The sequence below is a fragment of the Triturus cristatus genome, chromosome 6 (genome assembly GCF_964204655.1).
Source record: "Triturus cristatus chromosome 6, aTriCri1.1, whole genome shotgun sequence".
In the NCBI taxonomy this organism is placed as follows: Eukaryota; Metazoa; Chordata; class Amphibia; order Caudata; family Salamandridae; genus Triturus; species Triturus cristatus.
The window spans coordinates 1,324,233,263-1,324,244,555 of record NC_140589.1 but is presented as its reverse complement, the minus strand read 5'-3'; positions in this window follow the sequence as shown (position 1 = coordinate 1,324,244,555).

The following is an 11,293-nucleotide window of genomic DNA, read 5'->3' as shown; positions in this document are numbered from 1 at the left end:
TCTTTTGCCAATGAGGGGTTTGAACCCTCTGTTGGTAATTGCGCCTGTCATTTCCCTTGCGGCGTCGAAACTCTTTCCTCTTTTCAAGCCCGACTGCTTTCATGGTCTCCAGCTCTGCTTTCATACGGGCCATTTCTTCGTCTGCATGGGACCCAAAAAGAGAACTACCGGAGAAAGGCAGATTCAAAATTCTTGCCTGCGCTTCCGGTTTCAAGGCCGTCAATCTAAGCCAGGATGTTCTTCTGGCTGTGACTCCATGTGCATATTCATGAGCTGCCAGTGTTGCCCCATCCGCCGCTGCACTTATGATCTGGTTAGAAACCAGACTCCCCTCATGCAAAATCTCTTCAAAGTCCCGTCTGTCCTCTGATGGAACTTTTTCAATGAACCTCTGAAGAGAGTCCCATAGTGACCTATCATAGCGCCCCAGAAGCGCCGAGGCACTTGCCACCTTCAAGCTTGAGGATGCTGAGCCGCAAACTTTCCTCCCCCAGGAGTCTTGCGTTTTACTGTCCTTATCTGGTGGCACCGTAGAAGATCCAGCTACTGCATGCGTCTTTCTGGCAGCGGCGGTGATGACAGAGTCCGGTGGAGGATCTGTTTTAAGGAATAGCGGATCCTCCGGAGCTGGACGGTACTTTTTTAGAATTCTCGCCGGCGCCGTTTTGGTGGTTGCTGGCGTGAGAAAGATATCCATTACCGGTTGTAGCAAACCGGGGACTAATGGCAATAACGGGCGTGTCACTGTGCGTTCATGAAGAGTTTCAAAAATTATGGATGCGGTGGTCTCCTGAACCGGCATAGGGATATTTAATTTTGTAGCTCCTCTACACAACACTTCTTGAAATGTAGAAATATCATCTACCGGAGATACCCGAGAGGGTGGCGTCTCCGAGAGTGTCGGTGAATAATCCCTTTTGGATGATCTGGAAGAAGGGGAGGTAGAAGGGGTCCTACGGCGCCTTCTCTGTGATCTGGTCGACTCTCTTCTGAGGGAGGCAGACCTGGATCGCCTTCTTGGTGCTCGAGAGTGACTTCGGGATTCTCTTTCTCGAGATCTTGGTCTGATCGGTGTCGCTGGGAATACCACGCCCCTTATTCTTGTTAGCGATGCCTTTATTGCGTCTGGTACAGCAGGGTTCTGAGGTATCTCCCTTACGGGACTCTGAGGTACAGCATTGTCCTCCTCCTGCGAACTTTCTCTTGCAGGTACTGGAGATTGATGCACAAGCTCTGGTGATTCTGATCTTGAACCTGAGCCCTCTGATCCTGAAGGCGAGATAGATATGAGACGCGGTGACTCAGGAGTCGTATATATCAGTCTATGAGGAGATTTTCGCCTTGAGACTGGTCGAATCGTGAGGCGAATATGCGACACCTCCTGCGTACCCTCAACAGAGGGCTGCCTCGACGGTGATAGGCCTATCACCGGAGATCTTTGACTCGAATCTTCGAGGCTCCGAGCTTCTTGTCTCGACGTCGAGATTATCTTCGACGGAGGCTTCATGTACCTCACCAAAGCTTTGGAGACCTGTGCGGACGGAGGCACCTGCCTCGACGTCGACTCCGACGGAGGCACCTGCCTCGACGTCGACTCCGACGGAGGCACCTGCCTCGACGTCGACTCCGACGGAGGCCTCTGCCTCGACGTCGACTCCGACGGAGGCCTCTGCCTCGACGTCGGCCCTGACGGAGGCGTCTGCCCCGACGTCACTCCTGACGGAGACTTTTGTCTCGACGTCGAATGCTCCGACGACGTCGAAAGCCTCTTCGCCGTCGACCGATGTTTCCTCGACGGCGATCTTGATGTTGACGGCGATCTTGGTCTCGACGTCGACTGTGGAGATCGCCTACGTACTTCTCGCGACGTCGAATGATGTCTCGCCGACCTCGACGTCGAACGATGTCTTTCTTTCGACGACGAACGATATCTCTGTGCCGACGTCGATCGATCTTCTCTTGACGTCGACAGATGCTTCTTCGACGTTGAACTGTGGCGCCGAGTCCTCGACGCCGAGCTTTTAGACGACGTCGAACGCATCCGCTTAGACGCTGAATCTAAAGTCGACGACGATTTTCTCTTTGCAGCATGACTTCCCCTTGACTCCTCACCTCTCAGCGACGAACCCGCCGCTGGAGTCTTCGACGCCGAGCCCGACGTCGATGGGGAGCAAACAGGGACCAACTGCCTCGACGTCGACCGTTCTGCTAGGCCATACAGCCTAATCCTCTCCCTCTCCTTTAAAGTCCTTTTGGAAAGGTCTTCACAATGACGACATGTTGCTGGAGAGTGAGAGTCCGGCAGACAGATGATACACACCTCATGTGTGTCTGACGCAGCCTTCTTTTTTCCACAAGATGGGCATGGAACAAATAAAGAAGGCATTTTTCTGACAAAACGGCTGAAAAATCAGTCAGAAAAACACAGGATACTGACTTCCTCACAGAAGTTGTAAGAAGAAGTCCAAAAAAAATCTTAAAGTTGTAATAATTCTTGACTAAAAAGTCAGAAAAGAAGAGAGCTGAATTCCAGGGTCCTGACTGAAGGAGCCGGAAAGAACAACTGACCTAACTGTCACCCCTGAGGCATGATGGGATATGGAAGTCAGGGCTGCCTTAAAGGCACGGTGCCAGTTTTTACCTGTACAGGGCTTTTTAGTCTCTATGGTATTGTATTGCAATGCAGCCTGCAGGCTGGCAATGTGTTGTACATCTGTGTTTTTCCACAGTTTGTTCTCTTTATTTTTTGCTTTCTCATGAGTGTTTACCTCATTAAAAAAAAAAAAAAAAAGAGATTTAGGTGTATTGTTATACCTTTATATATATATATATATATATATATATATATATATATGTGTGTTATTGGATGTGTATATTTACATTGCCTAGCCTTTTATGGGAGCTGCATTTGCTTGGAAAAAATGATATATGTTTATACATATACAGAGCTGTATATATGTATGTTTTTTACATATATAATTTTATTATTTCCGGGGTCCCCGCACATGGGCGGGAATATTCAGTGCTTATGACTATTGATGAGGATCCCCTGGAAGAGAAGGGTTCACTACACATAGCATTTATGGACCTTTCATCGGCCTTTGATCGAGTAAACAGATCAAAGTTGTGGGTTATACTCTTAAAACTAGGAATCGATGAAAATATTGTGTACTTCCTGGCAGATCTCCATAGGGACCTTACTGCCACAGTTAGGTATGATCGCCAGGGTAACTGTACGGACAAGATTGAGATTTTGAGTGGGGTCAGACAAGGCTGTATTTTAGCCCCCCTTTTTTTACCCTTTATGTTAACGACCTTGGTGTGGTCCTAGGGAGAGCATGTAAGGACATACCGAGGGCGGGTAAGTTTACGATACCGGCATTACTTTATGCAGATGATGCCGCTCTTTTGGCACGCTCTATGGTAGGATTACAGTTGCTTTTAAACTCATTTTATGATTTTATGAAAGTTTTAGACTTAAGTGTTAATTATTATAAATCCCATGTAATGACTGTGGGACCGAAGGGCAAACAAATGAAGAATTTATATTGTAACAGAAATGTCCTGTCCAAAGTTTCTAGATTTCCATACTTAGGGGTTATCTTTGATGATAGTTCTTCATGGCTGCCTCAATTGGCAGCCAAGCGTAATGTTCTGTCTAGGGCAATCCTGTCAGTATTAGGTTTTGCGCGGAAATTAGGCGTGAAACCACTGCAGGCTGTTTTAAAGGTGTACAACGCTAAACGTGTCTCCTTGGCCATGTATGGAGCAGACTTATGGGGTTTTAAAGATGTAAAATCGCTGCAATGTGTGGAAGACAAGTTCCTAAAGAGTATTCTATCTGTACCCCAATCCACACCGGGGTTTATTGTCCACCAAGAATGCGGGTTGGAATACCTGGTGGACCGAATTGCAATTGCACCACTCTTAAAATGGATCACAGTGTGGTTGAACGCAGACCTAGAATTAAATCACGAGGTATTAAGGGACTGCCTAGCCCTTGAGCGATGCAACTCCATTCCCTGGCTGAACTATATCAAAAAGTTAGCGGACACTTTAGGTCGTCCTGAACTGTATAGTCAGCCATCCAAATTAGTTAAGGGGGATGTGAAATGGGTAAAACATACATATAGGCTCATCACGAGACTAGAAAGGGAAGATAAAGAATTGTCTAAACCCACTGTAAGAGCGCATCAGTTGTTAACTAATTCTGGGGAGATGGAACTGTATTTGAGAGTGGTTAACAATTCCAACCATAGATTTTTGTTGACCAGATTTAGGTTAAACAAAATGCATCTTCTCATTACTGGTTGTCCGGGTTGGACAAACGTGAAAGATTTAGAAATTTGTCCCTGTGATGGATACTCCATTATGGACACCACGCACTTTGTTCTTTTGCACATATTTTACCCCGTCAAGGAAAAAGTTCATATTACCCCTAATTAAAGACAAAGGATTCAGACAGGTAAAACCGGCCCTTCTGTACCTGCAATTGTTGTCAAATACTTGGGAAATTTTTAATATTGCGAGTTTTCTAACCATAGTTATGAGATTGAGTAAAAGAATAAATTGGAAGAGAGCAGTCCGATAAATTTTAGAATGTTATTTATAACGTCTGTATTTATATTTTCTTTAAGAAAAATAATGTATTTTTTGGATACCTATTCTTGATGTGTGTACACTTTTATGGTTTTTGTAAACGAACCGAATAAAGTACTTTGACTTGAAAGACAGAAGGACAAAAACACATCAAGACCAAACCACTAGATGGCAGAATAGATGCACAGCATGTGAATCCAGAAAATTATTCATGCTGCTAAGCACAGATAGATTTTGGGAACTGATATTAGATGCTGCTTAGGAAGGGGTTGGATGGGAGCGTGGGATAAACCTTCGGACTTGGTAGGGCTTTATTTACGTAGGTAGCATTATTCAAATTAGCGGTCTAATCCAAACGGCTGAGTGCCTTAAAGGTTTCTGCAGGAATGACAGATGGTGGCAATTGCACTTGTGCATATTCAACAATACTGGGCTTTACACTTAGTCACAGAGAGAATGTGCATTTGCCTACACTAGACAAGACTTCCCTTGGGATCAAAGCACTAACATATCTGCAACACCTTCATTGACTCAGCCACATTCTCAAACACCTGGAAACCGGCCAACATCACACACCCGCTCAAGAAACCATCCACAGACCCAGCCATACTTCAAACCACAGACCCATCTTCCTGCTATCATACCTGGCACAGATCTTAGAAAAACTAATCAACTGATGCCTCTGAGACCACCCGAGCAATCACCAGCTCAGATTCTATGTAGTCCGGATTCAGGCCGAACCCCACTAGCCCTCACCAACCAGACAACATCCACATGAGCCTGGACAATAGACACAGCAGCCCTCATTCGCCTGGACCACTCTGAAGCTTTTAAGATGGTCTCACACTCCATTCTCATCAAGCGCGTGCATGAGATTGGCATCTAAGGTCCTGCCCTCTGCTCTTAACAGAAAGAACATAAGCTAGCAGCCTGTCCCCTCACTCCTCAGAAGTCCACAAACTCCTCTGTGGAGTGCCTCAAGGCTCATTGCTCAGCCACTCATTTTTCAATGCATACATGATCCCTTTGGCCAAAGTCATCTGTGCACAAAACAAACATTCTCTCTTAAGCAGAACTCCTGCTCTCACTATTGGACAAAACCTGCAACACAAGAAACAAGTTCACTGCCTACATGACCGAAGTCGGTAACTGGATAAAGGAAGCAGTCAAGCTCAACACTGACAACACAGAAGTAGTGACCTCTGGCAAGAACACCTCACCATGGGACTCCAACTGGTGACCAGACAAACCCAGAACCACACCCCACGCCTAGAACCACTAAAACAGCAAACTGGACATGCCCACACAAGTTAAAGCAGTCACTGTATCCTGCTTCCACAGTCTCAAGATGGTGAGGAACATCATGAAATGGCTCTCAAGCAACACTAGGACAAAATGGTCATTAATGTTCTTGTCAAATTTCAAATTTTTTTCAAATTTATTTATTATGTTTTGGCTCTCAAAGAGGGCCACATAAGCATGTACAAACAAAACAACACAATCATCAACAATACAAAAATTATAAAAACATAGTATTCAAATCTTAATAGGTACACTGCAAACCAACAATCCCACATGGCCAGGCCGGCACAATCTTCCAGAGAATTTAATAAATATCTAAAAATCCTTTAAAAAAGTTAAAAACATAGGCACAAAACATTTCATTTGGTGGGCAATAAAGTGCATGAAGAAAATCTTGTAAAGTGACAATGTTAAGGCGAAGACAAATTACTTTAAGCCATCTCTTGCGCAAGCTTCGTAACATAGGACAAATCAAAAGTACATGTATACAGTCCTGATTATTTAATTTACATAGGTTGCACAACGGTGAAGTGCCATACCATTTAGACAACAACACATTAAGAGGGATTAAGTCATAACGTAATAAAAACCAAAACCTACGAATCCCATGTGGCAGATTCCACTGGGCATACGGTTGGGGCTGTTTCAACCTATAGGAGGAGACCAGCAGCTCCACATTCCTTTTATCTCCAACTGTTTTTTTGTCGGATTGAAAACAATACTCCCACGAGGCCTCCCTAAGGACCTGCTTTAACTGCGTGGGAGAGTAGGAGAAAAGAGCGCTTTCATCCAATCTAAGGATATTCACAGCCCTTCTAAAATTGTTAACAAGTTTAGAGAACTCCTTAAAATTGCCCAAAAGTTCATTTTTGAGTAGGACTCGCAGGGTTCCTTCTCTCGCTCTGGCTAAGTTGGCGACCCACCTTATTAAGGCGCACAGCCCCTGAACCCAGGCACTCCTGAGTCCGAAATCCAGCCTACACGCAGCCAGTGAACAAGCATTATTAAAATTCGAGAGGGATCTTAGGAGTTTTCCCTCGGTCTTATTGCAAAAGTCCCAATATTTTATCTCAATTATTTCTATACCGTACAAGATGGTTGCGGGGATTTTAGCTCTAAATACTTCTAGAAGACTAGAGAAATGTCTTTTCCCCGTTGCCAGGTATAGGGACTTTAACCCATTACCTTGGGCGAGAGCTTTGCAGGAGCAATGCTCTATATGAGAATTCTCGCTCATGTTGGATGAGAATATTTTCCCTAAAAACGTATAACAAGTTACGACCTCCAATCTAAGCCCTCCGATGGCCCAACCGAAATTTGTAGAGCGACATTTCTTCCTACCCGCAATACACATCACTTTACTTTTATTAATATTGATCTTCATATAATGCTCGCCAGCAAAGACCTGAAGAGCCTGAAGCCTATTGGCCAGACCCGCAGTTAAATCGAGCAATAAAACATCATCGGCATACATCAGACAGGCTATTGGCACCCCTCCTATCAACGGTGCGATCCCCTCACTACGGGACACAGCTGCAGGGAGGTCAGTTGTATATAGGGAGAACAACAGGGGCGCCAATAAGCAGCCCTGTTTAAGGCCATTCTGAGATGGTATTTTAGCCGACAACCCCCTTTCACCCCCCATTAAGACCCTACACCAGGTCTCAGTGTGTACAGCCCGTACCAAGTCCAGTAGGGGAGGAGGGACACCCATCCCCATCAATTTTCTCCACAGCGTACCCCGATCCACTTTATCGAACGCTGTGGAGAAGTCTATGAAAGCGGCATATACAACACCCCCTCTAACCTGGACATATTTATCAGTAATAACCTGAAGGGCTGTAAGGTTATCCAGAGTGCCATGTTCCCTACGGAAGCCAGTCTGTTCCAGCGGCAAAATGTTGCGCTCCTCGACCCAATCGGAGAGAGATCTCAGGAGACATTTCGCAAAGACCTTTCCGATGGAGTCGAGGAGCGCAATCATGCGATAGTTACTGGGGTTGTCCCTTGCTCCCTTTTTGAAGCTAGGGACCAGAATGCTTCCCCTCCACGATGCAGGGACACATTTAGAAAAATGGCATGCCCTAAACAGGGGATACAAGATTTTACTCCAGGTTGAAGGGTCTTGTTTTAGGACCGTCATCGGGAGCTCATCCGGTCCCATAGCCCCAGAGGATCTCATGTTTTTTATAGCCAACTCGATGTCCTTCTCAGAGGGAGAGAAGACTGAGGCCTCAGGTGCGACATGCATGAAATTATCCACACCCATGGTCCCAATTCCTGCATACAATTCTCGGATGTGAGAGGACCATAGATCTTCTGATATAGCTACGGGAGTAGGAGAGTGACGCGTACCACATCCTTTCCCGATTATTGCCCAAAAATCTTTACTATTGCCTTGAGCAGCAGATTCCCTTAATTTGATCCATACTTCATCCTCCCTGTCCCTTTTAATTTTTCGCTTAAGTCTGCTTCTCTTTCTTTTTAACCTAGCGATATCTTTCCCACGTTCCAATATCCTTTCAAGGTACTGTGCCCGGATAAGTTTGTTTAATTCCCTATTCAGCTTACGGAGAGTTAGAGGAACTACCTCTCCTTTTTTCTTAGGGGGAACAGTTTTATTAGCATTCAATAAAATTTTTGCCATGAGTTCCTCAAAACAAATTATTTCATTTCCGTTCCACTCTTCTAATTCCCTAAGGGTATCGGTCAGTAACTCCTGGACCCCATTAATGGCAGCATTATTCCAGAAGCATCTTCCAGATGACGATTGGAAGGTAGCCTCCCTGCCCTTTAGCGACCAGGACGCCGTATTCATAGAGTTTAATGCAATTAATAATGACACTATACTATGGTCGCTCAGGGTCGTGGGTATAATCTCTAAGTCAAGAATCTGGGGGAAAAGACTATAGCTGGCGATAGCATAGTCCAAAATTGATGACCCAAAGGGGGATTTATGGGTATGGCTTGCGGGGGCGTCGGATGGAAATCTACCATTTAAGATAATGCCATCCCCGATCACTAATTCTTTTAACAAAATCTTCCCCCTTTTATTTGTCTTTAAATTTTCAGGGAAGAGCGTCTGGGGGATGCCATATGCTTCCTCCTTCGCTTTATCCCTGAAAAGGTTTAGACTAGCGTTTGAAACTTTACAATTCAAGTCACCGATAAGCAAAGTTACAGGAAAAGGAGGCGAATTTTTTATCTTATCCATGTACAGGAGAACCCGCTGCAAATTATCATTAAAACATTCCTCAGGCGGAATATACACGTTAAAAATTACCATGGAATATTTTATATTGTTATGGAACATATTTTCTAAAGTTATTGTGTGGAAGAGTCCACTGGGATCAATATAATGTGAAAATCTCCATTGAAACTTATTTGATAGTAAACAGGCAAGCCCCCCCCTAGCATGCCCTTTCTTTGAGGACGCAGCCGGAACTTCCAGAACGTAAAAATCTTTTAAAGGCGTTAACCTATCTGTGCACCATGTTTCCTGAATGCATAGTATATCCGCCTCCAGAGTAGATAAAAAAGTCATTTTCTCCGGGCTGCTATGGAATCCGGCCGCATTCCAGGAAATTATATTTAAGGCTGGGTTAAAGATGGTGGAACAATTTGGGGTTATCCTTATTTTTTGTTGAGAGTGCACTATGTAGCCAATTCCACCGATTATTATCATCATTGTGTATAGAATTCTCAATTAGTGGAGGAGGCTTCACGTGCGATACTATACGTTTTCCCCTGGATACCCAAATTTTCAGGTCTCTCAGAGGAGGAGAGGTTACCCCGTTTTGTTCACCACCCCTCAACCCCTGCTTATCGAAAAGATTTGGCTTGCCTGGGGTAGATATAGGTAGTATATCAATACCTAAGCGTTGAAAGTTTTCGGCCTGTTCTAGTATCAGATTTGTTATAATGGGAGAGTAAAATTTCACCCGAGTACTCAGAACCCGACTACTACCCAACAAGGTTACCAATTCAATGTCTCTAGACTGGATGTGATGGAGACATTCAATTTCACTAAAACATTTAAGGAGCCAGGCTCTATTCAATAAGAGGTCAGTATCAAATAATAGGACGAAATCTAATACACGCACATCCACAGGAGCCTTAGCCATACTTGCAGGCCGGGCCGGAGGGCAAGTCATTACAGAGTCAATAGTTACCACAAAGGGGGGGGCCAAAGGGTTTAAAAACCCAGATAAGTTAGAAGTTGGACCTTCACAAGCACTCCGAGAAGGAGAGCCAGGGAGAGAGCCCCCAATAAGTGGTAAATCCTCCAGGGGAGGCAGGCTGCTTTGTTCAAATTCCTCCTCCACCAAAGCTGAAGAGGATAAATTCACACCAATGTCCACTTTTAAAGCAGTAGAGAAGGATTCCCCCTTCCTTATTTCATTTTCCCTTGTCTCTGGGCTTTTTTGGAAAATGATCCTCCGTTGCTTCTTCTTTCTATACTTTCGTGTGGGTTTCCTCTTGCTGGCTTTGATACTTTTTTGTTTACCATATGTTCTCTTTTCTTTGTTGACCTCCAACTTATCGACCAGGAGGTCTTTTCCACCGTCCGAGACAAAGATTGGGAATAGTTCCTGAACCGGTTTGGATCCTGGCAAAACTTCATCCTCCTCCTCTATCTCCAGGACTAAATTCTTGATACAGTTAGAGGCTGCAGTATAGGTCAACTCCTTATGAGGGACCATAGAAAACTCTTCATTTTTCTTAATTGGTTCGCTTCTAATGTCTTTAAGTTTCCTCTCAGATGCAGCTTGTTCAGACTTAAGGGGAACGACCTTACTCGCATCCGGCACTTTCTGCAGCAATACCTTTAAAATCTGGGTAACTGAATCAAGAATGCAGTCCGAGCTGCCAACAAACTTCCCCAGAAGCAGCAAGATTGAGGCAAGGAGTTGTTCCAGCGCGATCATAGACTCGGAGATCGGCTTTTCTCGTGCTTCTGCAGTACGGATGTTATCCAGGAGGTTGAGGTCAGGGCTCTTGGAAGAATTTAACAAGTCAGAGATCTCATGGCTATTTAGCAACGGGGTGCTACTATACAGCATTAACCCTGATGGGGTGGCTCCCCCCTGACCTTTAAATTGCTCCAGGGATTCCACTTTGGCAGGGCTTACGTAACGTCCCCAAAGTTCCAAATCAATGGATAGTGCAGACAGGTCATCCCCCTGCCTGTCATTCATTGAGAACTGAGGGGTCGATGGTATGTGCACTGGGTCACTTATCTTTATCAACTTCCCATCTGTAAAGTCCCGCACGGGAGACCCTTCTGCCGTAATTTGGGGGGCCCCCTGCTGGACCTGGAAAGATCGAGGCACAGAGGTAGTTGGAGCATATACTTCCAAGGCTTTAGTATCAAGATTGTGTGGAGTTGCGC